Below are 15,214 nucleotides of genomic sequence, written 5' to 3'. Positions count from 1 at the left end.
GTCTCTTAAGAGCCATACCAGCAATTGGTAAGGGGAAGTTCCGTTCAATAAATAGTCATACATACACAAAATATGTGTGAACATACACACACACACTTGCTCATATACACATAAAATATTTCTGTAAGAATGTATAAAAAATGGACCATTGCAACCACAACTGGATATGGAAAGAAGAGAGCTGGGGCAGTGGGTAAGACGAAGGCTTATATTTCACTGAAAATCATTTTTTCTGTTTGATTTTTCCTGTTGTGACTAGATTAAAAATAAATAAAATATAACTTTAAAAATTGAGTCTACCAAGCTATCATCAAACATGTTTTAAGTATCTTTGGAGGATAGGAGATGTTAAAATAGAGTTAACAAAGTCTTTATAACAAAGAGAAAAAAGGAAATAATATGTGTAATATTTCTATTTAATAAGTTATGAATTCCTACATATTGAAAATGCAGGAAGCTGATAACCTAATCTGTCATTGAGAATATCCATATCGGTAGTAGGTTTACAAAAGACTTCTCATGTTTTCCAGAGAATGTGTTTTATATTTGTTGCATTGGTGATAGTGTCTTAAAGAAAACATCACATTTATTAACTTCAAAATCTGATTTACAGACTATAAAGTTTGAAATCTTTCATCTTAATATAGAATATACACTTATTTTATTGAACATGGTAACATTGGCAATTGAAAAAAATGCTACTACTTTTTTTAACGTGTTTTACATTTTATATTCATATCAGGAAAATCTAATTGTAGGATTTCATCTCTTTTCTTTCCTGCCTTCTATCACCCTGTGATTTCCAACCCTTCCTCAAATTTGCATACATTGACATTTTCAACATATCAAGAATTAGACAGTTTTATTTTGCTAAGCTGTAAATGAAAGCATCTAGCAATTATGTCTCATTGATATTCAATACTGGTAAATGTACGTCTCAAATAAGAACTAGTATTTATTATTTTCAGAACTGTCTCTTCATGTGTTTTCTTATGATAAATTCTTAATTTCCATATCTACATCTGATTTCTATATCTTTTACAAAATTGTGAATTATTATGACACTGTGAGAACCATTTTTATGGCTTCCATACAATATTACAAATTAATACAAATTAAATTACCAAGATTTTCTTACTTTTACACTGAGTTCATTTAAGAGGAAAGGCCATAATAACATATTGCTGAAATGCTGTTTAATAATAAACTAAATATATTTCAGGATATTTTATATGTGCTTTATTAGTCTCTGATGGTTGCTTTAAAAATTATCTGCATAGAAGCTTTAAATAACAACTATTTATTATCTATGGTTTCTGTAGATTAGAAGTCTGAGCACACTTGGGTTTCTCACAGGGCTAAGATCAAGTGGTCTGCCATCTGGAGGCTTGACTAGGGATGATTTGGTTTCTAAGCTCATACAGGTTCTTGGAAAAATTCATTTCTGTGAGGTTATTTGAATGAAGTCCCTATTTTCTTGCTATCTGTCAGCTAAAGACCCCTCTTGGCTGTTAAAAACCAACCCTTGGATCCTATTCTGTGGCGCCCTCCTCTTGCAATATGACAATTTATTTGCTTGTTCGAGGTCCTCGGGAACAGTATCTACTGTTCTTTCAATGTCTTTTAAGGGCACAAGTGATTAGGTTCATGTCTCTTTTGATTAACTCAAATAATCTGATTAAGGGCTTAATTATATCTGCAAAATCGCTTCCTCTTTGCTGTATAAATTAAAATATCCATGGGAATTTCATCCGGTCATATTGGTAGGCTCCTTGTACACTGAAAGATGTGGGGCTACATGAGGAATGTACACCAGGGGGCAGGAATCTTGTGACTTTTAGAATTCTCTTTACCATAGTTCCTTATTACTGAGTTTTTAGTACCTGAAATAGGAACTACCTTGTTTGTTCTTTCAAGTGTTAGTAGGTTCCTCATATACTTCTGGGTCAGAGATTACCCAGAATCTAGGGAACTATGATCTGAGCCCTCAAAATGTTATGATCATTTTATTCCAAGGGGTCTACATGGATGATACCGACATGTTAGGAATTGCATGCCAGGAGTAATTTCTTCACAACCTTCTAACTCAATCCAGTGCTCAACATGATCAGTTAGAACTTGGTTACCTGTGCTAGAAGTTATAGCTTCCTAAACAAGAGTAGAGAGTCTATTCTTGCTGCTGCTCTTTAGCTAAGCTTAATGCCTAAAGTGTTTACCTGTTTTCTTTCAAGTCTCTTTATCTTTTTAATAAATTCCTGATTCCTGTTTCTTGCAGATGCCCATGTCCTTGATATTTTCACTATAATTTAGCTGTCACATTTTAATAATTAGTTCTGCCTAGATATTTTCTCTTCTCTGCTAACTATACTTGCAATATAAGTAAACTTTGGACGTGATTAGCTTATCTAGTTTGGATCTTGAATTTATATTCAATTCCTTAAAAAATGTCATCTAGCTTTTTATACAAAGATTATTATATAACATTGGTTCATAATCTCTTACTCTCCCTTGCTCCCCTGGGGCAGGTAAAGGATTTTTAGTGAATTTCTGGTGTGAGATAAGAAAAACATGAAATATAACAGTCAATGTGCTCTCTTCAATCTCACTCTTCCTTCCTCTTTCAAGTCTTAAAAGTTTGAACCCAGGTCATCTTCTTTTCATTACAATTTAGTACTTTTAAAACATAAATATTCTGCTTCTCAGTTAAGCATGTTCCCAAATCCATTTATTCTCTTTTCCCTCTCACCTTATTTTCTAGATTTATCAGAGAGAATTAAGAGGTCATATCTTATACACTAATTCAGGGGCAAAGAATATAACAAATGTAGAAATCATTAAACGAATTAGCTATGTTGATACAATTACATGTGATTCTGCTCTCAACTGGGCTTTAGTACATCCAGTACACTGTCAGATTCATGTACTTAATATTTTTCCTTGGGTCTCCTTTTCTACAAACATTAAATCTACGTTCCCTTTAAAATAGTTACAATTTGGGGGGGGGGGATGATTCTGTGTATTTACTTATGTAATGTTTCTTTTTACTTTGTTTCCTTTTTCCAAACTTAATATTCTACTCCTTTTGTTTCCTATTTCATATTTTTATTTTCTACTTTATTCTTAAACTTTTTTCCAGGAACACATAGTCTTCAATATTGTCAGAATCTCTTTTCCTTCTCAAATATCTCAAGATTTTCAGTTGTAGGACTTAGGAAATTTGATTCAGGACATAGAAATGATATAACAGGGACAATATTTAGTAGTATGTACATGGTCAAGTTTTCAATAATGTTGATTATTATTTCTATGATGAACAAACTAAGAGTATTTATATGTTTTTGATATCTGGTATGATAGAAGACAATGTAGGGCCAGATCTTTCCTACAGAAAATTTCTTACTTGAGTTTAGTGACTAAAGTATCAATATTATTTAATTTAATAAATAATGAAAGTTATAACCGTAAGTAATAATTGCATATTCCATAGCACTGGAAGGAATAAAGTATATTGGGAACAAAAACCAAATTCCAATTGCAGTGTTGGCTGATTTGATTTTGAGAATATCCCAGCAGTGATTCAAATAAACTGTGAAGTATATGGAATAGTTCTACAGGTAAAATATGTGTTTAGAAAGTGATAAAAGAGGAACGAATTGACACTTGAAGTGGATAGTGTTAAAATGAGTAAAGTACTGAGAAGCAAATTAAAGATATTATAAGAAAAGGTGAGGACGTCTTATAATAACTTTGAATCAATAATTTTCTTGGCCTGAATGTCCAAATTGATAAAGATGTCACAATACATCACAGTTTCAATACATGATCCATTTTTTCAAATTGTTACTTAGACAAGTAACTTAATTTCTATAAATAGTTTTTTCAATTGTAAAATTGATCATACTTACGTTAAAAGTTTATGAGTGGGTTGAGACTTTCTGAATATAGCTATGCAAACAGAGTACAATATACATTTTTATGTGATTATATCAAAAAATGAAGGCATAATATACTGAATTGATCACATATATAATTTTTTATATTTTCACATTTATATATACTTACATAGATTTATATATTTTATAATTGCTCTTTTGGTAGCTGACTAAGGATAAAAGATTTTTGCCTAAAGTGAATGTAAACCAGAGTGAAATTACACATCATTGGATTATTTTCTTTCATAAATATTTAAACAGAACTAGTAATGAAGTGGTTAAAGGTGGATTTATAAGGAAATATTGGAAAACAGCATGGATTACACACTATGGAATAATTTCAAGACGGTAAAACAGTATGTATACTGTGGATATGTCAATATTTATCTTTTTAAGAATCCCTCAAGGGGAAGGTTTTAAACATTAAATGAAGTTTGGATCAACTAATTAAATGATGCTATCTTTTTTTAATGTAGTTATCTGCATACTGAATTGCTGTTTTGAATAATTCAGTAACTATTTATAAACAATAATATCACTTAGAATTGAAAAGAGTTGGTTTGATATTTGGATATACTGGGATTGTAACTATGTTCTTTTGTTTATTAGCCGTGTAACCTTTCCAAAATTGTATAATGTGTATTTTTTTATAAATTTAAACTTTAAATGTGAGGTATAAGATCTCATTTGTAGAGTCAGTATTAGGAATGTGTGACGTAATATAAGTAAGTGGTTCACCATAGTATCTTGGACAAATTAACCTCTTAATAACTTATTATTCTTGGATTATGTTACTTCTTAGATGAAGATATTGTAAAATTCTTTTATCCATTCCAATACTTGCAAATACAGACAGCCAATCTAGAGACTATTTCCATTAGGTATAAAAACCATGTTACTTTGTACCAAAAAAATTACAGTGAATAATAATGTCAAGAACTATGTTAATATACTTAATCACCATAAATACAGAAAGATTCTTTTTAGAGTTCTTAGTGAACACTGAGATAAAATATTCGGAGAAACTGGAATGCTAGTTTATATTCAGAAGTTTCAAAGTCTCTTGAAATAATTATGTTTGTTTTAAATAACTGGTTTACCCCTAGTTCCGAATGATACTTTTCATAATAATTAAATAATATTTATTAATGATAACATACTTTAGTAAGTATTTTTTCACTTTTCCATTCTTTTTTTTTTTTTTTTTGGAGACAGAATCTCTTTCTGTCACCTAGGCTAGAGTGCTGTGGAATCAGCCTAGCTCACACAACCTCAAACTCCTGGGCTCAAGTGATCCTCTTGCCTTAACCTGCCAAGTAGCTGGTACTACAGATGCACAACATCATGCCCAGCTAATTTTTTTTCTATTTTTAGTAGAGACAGGCATCTTGCTCAGGCTGGTCTCAAACTCCTGACCTCAAGTGATTCTCCCACCTCAGCCTCCCAGAGTGCTAGGATTACAGGTGTGAGCCACTGCTCCCAGCCTCCATTCTAGTCTTATGGTGTCATCTTTATTTTTGTTCATTACTTACATAGTAAGTTCTTTGTGCGATTTCATTGGAAATGAGACAGTATCTTATGTATTTAAAAAGGGTCTGCTACTTATAGTGTCCTGAGAAAACATGCTGATTTTTTATTAATAGATAAAATTATTAAATTCTATGCTCTTAGCTCTTGAGAAAGTGCTATCTATTGAAAAACCAAATCATTGTCCTTTTCTAATTCTGAATTGAGTGAAAATATATGCTTATTTTTCCAGAGAATACTAACTAAGTTGACTTAGAAATTGACATTTGAAAGAGCTACAAGCTGGGGTGCAGTGGCTTACACCTGTAATCCTAGCACGTAGGGAGGTCGAGGCTGGAGGATCTCTTGAGTCCAGAGGTTTGAGACCAGGCTGAACAAGAGCAAGATCCTGTCTCTACAAAAAGTAGAAAAATGAGCCAGGCATGGTGGCCCAAGCCCTATAGTCTCAGCTACTCAGAAGGCTGAGGCTGGAGGAATGGTGGAGCCCGGAATTTGAGATTGCAGTGAGCTATGATGACACCACTGCACTGTAGCACTATAGCACTATAGCACTGGCAACTGAGCAAGATGTTGTCTTTATAAAAAAAAAAAAAAAAAAAAGGCAAATAAAAGAGATAGAGTGCGCTACCTTTTTACCTTTTTAACAAATCCCTGGATGTTCGAAGGGCATAAATGAATAAATGAGAATCCTCTAGTAAAGGATATATTCTGAAGTTATCTAATATTCTCACTTACATACACTGGATAACTTCATAATCTAAAATTACAAAACACATACTGAAATAAATCATTACCATAAAGGGAAGACAGGAGAATCAAAGTGAAAAGCATGATATCCGGGACATCAGATAAATGGAATTATCAGTAATAGACCACAAAGTATGACTGTTGAAAAGTTTAAGTAATTAAAATGTGAGTAACGAGATATTATCAAAATTCAATTAGATATGAAAATATTATTTAGAAGTTATTATATAATAACTGAAAGAAAAATAATTGAATTTAAATATCCTTTATAGATGGGATAATAAATTAGAGAGGAGCAAAAAAATCAGAGCATTTTGTGATGAATCTGAATAAATTATTGTTAACAAAGCATAGAGTCAAGAGGTAAAATATAAAGAGGACAAAAAGCAGAAAGTATAGTGGAATTTACAGAAGAATAGAGAGGAGTGTGAGGCGATATTTCAAAAGATGCTGGGTAAAAGCTACCCAAATTGATAAGAAACATAAACTAGCATAATAAAGACAGCAATTACCAAATATAAAAATTAAAAGGGATACTTAATAGAATGGGTTCCAACACTCTCCAGGAGAACAAAAGAGATTCTATATCACCGTTATTCCTTATAGCTGAATAATACTCCATGGTATACATATACCACATTTTACTAATCCACTCATGTATTGATGGGCATTTGGGTTGTTTCCACATCTTTGCGATTGTGAATTGTGCTGCTATAAACATTCGGATGCAAGTGTCTTTTTTATAGAATGACTTTTGTTATTTTGGGTAGATGCCCAATAATGGGATTGCTGGATCGAATGGTAAGTCTACTTCAATCTGTTTAAGGTATCTCCATATTGCTTTCCACAGGGGTTGCACTAGTTTGCAGTCCCACCAGCAGTGTATCAGTGCTCCTGTCTCTCCACATCCATGCCAACGTGTATTGTTTGGGGACTTTTTGATAAAAGCCATTCTCACTGGAGTTAGGTGATATCTCATTGTGGTATTGATTTGCATTTCCCTGATGATTAGAGATGTTGAGCATTTTTTCATATGTTTGTTAGGCAATCATTATATCTTCTTTTGAAAAATTTCTATTCATGTCCTTTGCCCACTTTTTGATAGGGTTGTTTGATTTTTTCTTGCTGATTTTCCTGAGTTCTAAATAGATTCTTGTTATCAATCCTTTATCTGATACGTAGCATGTGAAAATTTTTTCCCATTCTGTAGGTTGTCTGTTTATTCTCGTGACTGTTTCTCTGGCTGTGCAGAAGCTTTTTAATTTGATCAGGTCCCATTTATTTATTTTTGTTGTTGCTGTGATTGTCTTAGGGGTCTTATTCATAAATTCTTTGCCTAGGCCCATATCTGTAAGAGTATTTCCTACATTTTCTTCTAGAATTCTAATAGTTTCCCAGCTAAGGTTTAAGTCTGTTATCCACCGTGATTTGATTTTTGTGAGAGGTGAAATCTGTGGGTCCTGTTTCAGTCTTCTACATGTGGCTATCCAGTTTTCCCAGCACCATTTATTGAATAGGGATTCTTTTCCCCAGAGTATGTTTTTGTCTGCTTTGTGAAAGATTAGCTGGCTATATGAGGATGGTTTTATATTTGGATTTTCTGTCCCACTGGTCTGTGTCCCTGCACTTGTGCCAATACCAAGCAGTTTTAATAACCACAGCCTTGTAGGATAGTTTTGTACTCACCAGCAAATTGGTTTCCCTGATCATCACCTAGGAGCACATTTGGGAATAACACCAATTGGGTATCGGACAGACGTAGGGGGTGGGGAGAGGGGATGGGTACATACCTACATAATGAGTGTGATGCGCACTGTCTGGGGAATGGACATGGTTGAAGCTCTGACTCAGGGGGAATGGGGGAGGGGGCATGGGCAATATACATAACCTGAACTTTTATACCCCCCATAATAAGCTGAAATAAAAATAAATAAATAAAAATAAAAATTAAAAGGAATCCGTACCAAAAATTTATCATAGTAAAGGCGCAGCATATTACAGACAAATATCCATGTCAAATTACCTATGTAAGAATGGCAATTAGACAAATAGTCAACTTCTCAACAATTATAAATACTGAAATAATGTTAATAATATTTATGCATGACAAACTACAGAATATTGCTCAGGATGCATCTTTAGCACATTCTCATTCTCCCTTTTAGATCACCATCGTTATCACATAACTATCACCCATGCCTGCAATTTTAGGAAAGCATATGTTTGGCCAGCTGGTTAGATTCCCAGACTTGTTTGCAACAAAGTCTGATCATGTGATTGAGTTCTCAATACGGTGAGGTAATCAGCTTTTGTCTCACTCTCTTAAAATTATTCGTTCTTAACTTCTATTATTTTCTCCTTCGTGCTGGGTAGAATATGAGCAGGGTACTGGTAAGGCTTTTTCTTTCAGGCTGGGACAACATTCTAGGGTATAGCAAACAAAAGAAACAATTTATCTCTTATTATCATTGTTTCTCCTGATGAGTAATGTATTTCTGCCCTGAACACCCTAAATTCATATATATTGTTACATTAGAAAGACATTATACTTCAATGCGTTTGGGAATATTTTTTTGATCCTGTTTATTAAAATCACTTGCTAGTCATGATAATCTTTGAAGTTCTGAGATAAAATAACTAAAAGCACTCTGCCCTGCAGTTCTATCCTGTGGGTGCTACTTGGCTCACTGATATCAAGTGTTCCAGAATATCCTGTTCAGTGAAGAATAAGGACGTATCCTAGGATGTTCTATTTTCTCCTTATTTCAGGATGTTGCATTCTTGGTGTATTTTGTGGTTCTTCTAAAAACTAAAAGCATTTCAAGAATTCTGAATAGGAGAGGCAAGAGCTGGGTTAGCCAAGGCCATCTGGGGACCTGTTCTCCTACAATCTATTACTGTTATGAGCAAAAGTCGTATTTGTCTGAGATTGGTATCACTAATAATTTGTTTTCTTAACATTATTTCTAAAATGTGGATATTTATAATTTTATTTTGTTCTTGCATTACAGTTATTACTGTGTATAACACACATTAACTATATAGTGTTAACTACTCAAGGATAAATTAAGTGTAAATGGCAAAATAAAAATATATATGTATATATATACACTTATATATACACACATATACATACCCACATATACATATATACATATGTATTTTTATTTTGCTATTTACGTGTGTGTACACACAGGTATGTATTTCAAAAATGAGGGGTGAGTAGAAACAGAAACAGACTACTTCATAGATCCAGTCTCACAATCCTTCATCTGAAAATCTGAAAACAAACAATTTATGATCAAAACAAAAATTCATACTGATGTTAAAAATTTGATTTGACTTGAACTTAATGTATTTTTATTCTACATATTGTGACTATTCATAAACATCCTTGAAGAAATGTGAACATGTTTGATGGAAGGGTGTTTTCCTAGACCCTGAAAGTGATATTATATTAATACATCATAAATTACATACACTTATTACTTACATTTTTAAAATACAAAAACATTCTGATTTAAAAATTATATCTGCATCTAGTGTTAAAGTATGAGGCTTTGTAGACCCATATATATATACACATATATATACACACACACACATATATACACACACATATAATATATATGTTAATAGCCACATATATTAACATATGTTTACTGAGTTTTCTTTTAAAGGAAGTGGAATGCAGTGAGAGTACCTAGTTATTTCTCATGGCCATTGATGGTACTGCTTCACCAAGTAGAACACATTTTGTAGTTTGAAATAATGTTTGTGTTTTGTAAAACTTTTACAATAAAATACCCTTACAAAAATTAATGCTTGGAATTTCCCTTTTTAATATCAAAAATTATAGATGATTTAAATAGCAGTTAATGAGCTCTTAACATGAAATCAAAGAAGCCATTCACTGCAAAACTTCTTTGACATTTTCATGGTTTTCATTTTCTATAAACATTTAAAAATATTTTCCTGTTTATTATTTTTTTAGTATTTCTTCTCTTACTTGACTTAATTATTTTAAACATTATCTCTTGATTTTGTCTCTCACTTCTTTTGGAAAACGGAACATGTTTCCTCAGATATATGTTTCTTAATAGCAGTATTCTTATATTTTATTTATTTACTAATACAATATTATCAGTAAAATTATTTGGAAAATGTTCTATGTCTGTTCTCCTATAAAATATCAGATGTTTTTACAAAATTACATATCACACTCATGGCTCCCTTTTCCTATATTTTCTACTTGTACTTCTCATTGGAGCATATTTTTTATATATTCTGTGAAGAGTATGTATATTTTATGTGCTTATTTATTTTATACAAATGAATGGCTTTTGAATTTTTGCTGAACAGGTGGCATTAGCCAATCAGTTATGGTTTGGGATATTAAAGAGGTCCAGCTGTCAGACAGTGGGAGGGCTATAAAAATGTTGCCTGTAGTAAAATTACTTATTTATCTCTGCTGCATATTTAGAAACTGAGGGTTATTTAAATAATTTGTGTTCTGTGAAACTTTGACAAATGTGTAATATAGCATGGCTCACATACTTAAGGGTACATTTAAGGCCATTTTGCAAAATGAAATGTATATCTCATTTTGAATACAATTTTCTTAGTATATACAGTTTTGGAAAAATAAATGTTGGGTATCTTGGTGGCATGAACATAATAAACATTTCAAACTTAGACTATGTTAACTGTGAAAGATTATTAGTTGCTATAAACTTCTTAAAAGAAAACTACACTTTGGTTAAGACTAATATTTCAATTTTTAGAGCCATTTGTATAGTCGAAAATCACATTGCCTTTACTAACTTCCTACAAAAATAAACCCCAGAAAGTGTGTTAGTTGTTTTGAAGTTGAAGCGATTTTGCCTTCTAGTAGATTGTCATTTTAAAAATTTTCATTATATTTAGATTCTAGAAAGCAAAGGAAAAATCAAAATGTTCATGCTTCTGAGTTTTTTTGAAAACAGATTCGTTCTAGACACAATAGTAAATTTTAATAGGAAACATTTAATATATATTCTAAACAGTTAAGGCTTTGGGATCAACAGTTAATTATCTCCATTTTCTCTGGAGTTGCATAAAATTCCTAGAGGCTCATACATTACCAAAGCATAGGTAATCTTTAACTCAATTTCATCTACCCATCATTTTTTTGGTAACAGTTTATCAATTTCTCAATACTTCAAAGACCACTGTTAGAGCACGCTTTCTCTTCCTACATTCCATGGATCTCTCATTCACATGGGAAATCATTCTGATATTCCAGTACCATGCAAGAGTAAGTGAAAATTTGCAACCTTCTAATGCTTTCTATAGACGTGCCATATACCTATTTCTTTTTGGGTGAACCTGATGCTTCTGTGCAGGAGAGCTCACCTGAGCCTTAAGTCAGTCACATACTCATGGCATAAACTTGTGACTGGGCCTGAGATATTTGGTACACTTCCCTCCTCCCTCAGCACTCAAACTGATTACGGCATGGCCTAAAGCCCAGGGCACACAAAGACAGCCATTTGCCATAATCACATTGTTAGCATAAACTATCTCACATAATCCAAGTGCTCAGGTGTACAAAGACACTCTTATCAGTGAATATATTCCATGGGCTCAGAGGTCATGTCACAGTAGCTTGTCAAGAGCCAGTCTTGAAGAACTTCAGAATATGTGGGGTTTGGGCAATCCAGAACTGCTAAACTCACCCTTTCTTGCACAATATTCAAGTAGTCTAGTGATAAAGCATTTTTAAATAAATATAAATTACAAATTATGAGACTTAACTTAAAATTATGGAGGGAGGTATTAAGTCAACTCTTACAGAGTCAGTTTCCATCAAAATCACAACCAGTTTATATTGCATTATGATAATAGAAGACCTAGTCATAAGAAATATATTCAGTACTAGTAGAGAATGCTCTATAAATAATTCATGAGAAGTTTCTGCATTTCTCTAAAATATATTTATTTATGTGAGCAGTTTCTACATTCTTTCATACAAAATTCAAAATTTCAAAATATGGAGTATGTGCTTAATACATTATTGAAAAGCTTTTATCATCATTTTCGTTATTAAAAGTGGTAGTAAAAGCAAAATTATTTTCCTAGAGGTTTACTTAAAATGTCCTGAATTGAGTGGCATATTAACACAAAGAATGAAATTAATTATAACTAGAATAAAGTAATGAAAGAGTAACCATTATTATGGAAAATTTTATGAAAAGGTATTTATGAATTATATTAAATCTAGCACATTATATAAATACTCATATCTAAAATACACCATTTTTCATCATACATTTCTTACACTGTACACATGTGTTGGTCTTATAGAAGTAACAAAAAATATTTGCGTTATTTACCTGCTATGGACATTGGATGCTTACTCAAAAGAAAAGATTTAATGCCATGTAATAAATATTTTGTTAAACTTCCCATGCTCATGGTTTAATTTAATTCATTCCTGAGAAAAAGTATATTTTCAATTTTATTAATATAAGTTCAAAAGTAGTCATGGTGAAACGTCATAACTCAATATATAAAATCAAATTCTGTAACTCAAAATTATTTTCAGTGTTCATGTTTTAAGCATTGCCCACAATAAAATGACATCTACTCTCCTCATAGCTGTTCATGATACATTCAGTATATCTAAAGCATAGCAATTTATTTACAACTTAAATACCACCTCTTTCAAAGTAGAGGTTGACAACATATAATTATTTACAGTATGTTATTGAGGTACTCATATATCTTGAAGATTTTTAAGTGCACAGACAAAATTTTCTTGTTTTACTATGCCAATTTCACTAATCTTCTCTAAGCTCATTTTTCCTTTTACATGAGAAAAAAAGAAAACAAAATTATCTAAGTTTTCAGGTCACTCTCACCATGAGCCACTATTAACATCTCATATGGGTTTAATGGTAGGAATTTTATTAATTGTAATAAAGAAATTTCTTGTTTTTCATCATAAATTTCAGATATCTCTTGTAAAAAAATAACAGTTACATTTGAGAAGGAAGAAAACAAAAGTACCTAAAAGGAAACTGAGCTAATCATTAATAAATATTTAAAATTAGATATTGGTTTGCCATTTGGTGGCAGGATGATAAATGGAAGCATGGAGTGTTCAGAACTAAGGTTCAAAAACATTTTTGAGGTTGATTAGAGATTAAGTGAATACCACAATGTTTTAAAAACTCTATTACTTTTATTCTTACCTGTAATGTTGCCAAAAAATATCATGAAAAATATTGCTGTTAAAAAAAGAACTCAATTTCATTTATGAAATAAGGTAATTATTATATATTTTTATGAAATTCATGTACATGTATATTAGCTAATTTTAATTTTCAAAATCATAAAGTCTACAAGATAAACTTTAAAATGTTATTTTTTCCATAACCACTGGATATTATAATCCCAACACTAATATTTTATAACCAAGGAATCTTATTTATAAAGTTGAAAAATCTAATTACTTGAATATCATGACAAAATTTTATCTAAAAAGATAATTTCACGAAAGGAAAGAACCAGAAAAATGTAATTCCTAGAGCTATATTTTATGCCATGTTTCCAAGATTCTAGTATATTTTGTATATTTTAATGCTCATAGGAGTTCAACATTCTAGTTAATCATTTGTGAGCTAAAAATAATTCTACCAATAATTTATTCATTTAACTCATGGTTTGGGAATTTCTGGACCTTTAGTCAGCTAAGCAATGGCAATGAACATCCAATTAATGCTTTTTTAGGGCTAGCTTTAAAAAGCACAATATATGTTTGTGAATAATTTTAGTTGTTTCCATGTTAACTCATTAATAGATGACCGAACAAGTCCATACGGAGTAATAAATATGATAAACCATATTTTCTCCAGAACACTTTAATGGATTTAAGTGACATTTTAATAAAATATAAAAGATTATAGTGTTTAGTTAGCTAGATTATGAATATGAATCTACATACAAATATAGAGCTAGATCACATAAGTTCAACATTGGAGATACAGACGTAAAACTCTTATGTGCATATATATACACTTTTTTACAAGTTAGGTATGAGTAATAAAGATACTGAAGGCAGCTAATTTTTGTTCATTTTGATAATGCACAATTTATATTAGGTAAAATTTACCTGTTTGGCTGACACAGTCTGGGCATATACCTTTTGCTCCCATTTAAAGGTTCTTTGGCCTTCTAGCGGATCTCCCCCCGCCCACCACCCCCACAACCCCCACCCCCACCTGGTACATGGAAAAATTGTCTTCCATGAAACTGGTCCCTGATGCCAAAAAGGTTGGGAATTACTATTCTACAGTATTTGTGGACATACACAGTCATTTCTTTGTGATCCATACCTAAAATTGGAATTTCTGGATCAATGGAAGGATGTATATTTAACTTTATAAGACATTGTAAAACCATTTTTCAAAGAGCTTCTGTATTCCCATTAGGAAAAAAACATGAGATTTCCCATTGCTGAAATTTTTTTCTGGCTCTTAGAATAATAAGAATTATCAATTGTTAGCTCTTCTGGTGATGGTGTAGTGGTTTCCCATTATGGGCTTAATATAATTTTCCTGATTATAATGACTTTGAACACATTTTTACCCATTGAAATACCCTACATTCTTTAGTGACTGTACAAGTAAAAGAACACTTTTAAACTGTTGTATTTTTGTTATCAAATTATATTTGTTAGATGCAAGTCTTTCGTCAGAAATATTTTTTCCAGTCTTGTTTGCTTGTACATTTTCTTAGCACGCCTTTTGCTGAGCAAATTTTAAAATTAAATTGGAATGCATACATATGTACATATATGGGTATATGTGAATACATATTTATGCATATGTGTATATATGAATATGTATACATATTTCCATATGTATTTTTAAATTCAATACAATTATTTATGTTCAAGTTTGCTTTGCCTTAATAAAAGCCATCAACATATACTGTTGGTTTCATCTGGAAGCTTTATTCTTTTG

This window comes from Eulemur rufifrons, chromosome 24, assembly GCF_041146395.1.
Source record: "Eulemur rufifrons isolate Redbay chromosome 24, OSU_ERuf_1, whole genome shotgun sequence".
NCBI lineage: Eukaryota > Metazoa > Chordata > Mammalia > Primates > Lemuridae > Eulemur > Eulemur rufifrons.
The sequence above is the reverse complement of the archived record's forward strand: the minus strand, read 5'-3'. Positions refer to the sequence as shown.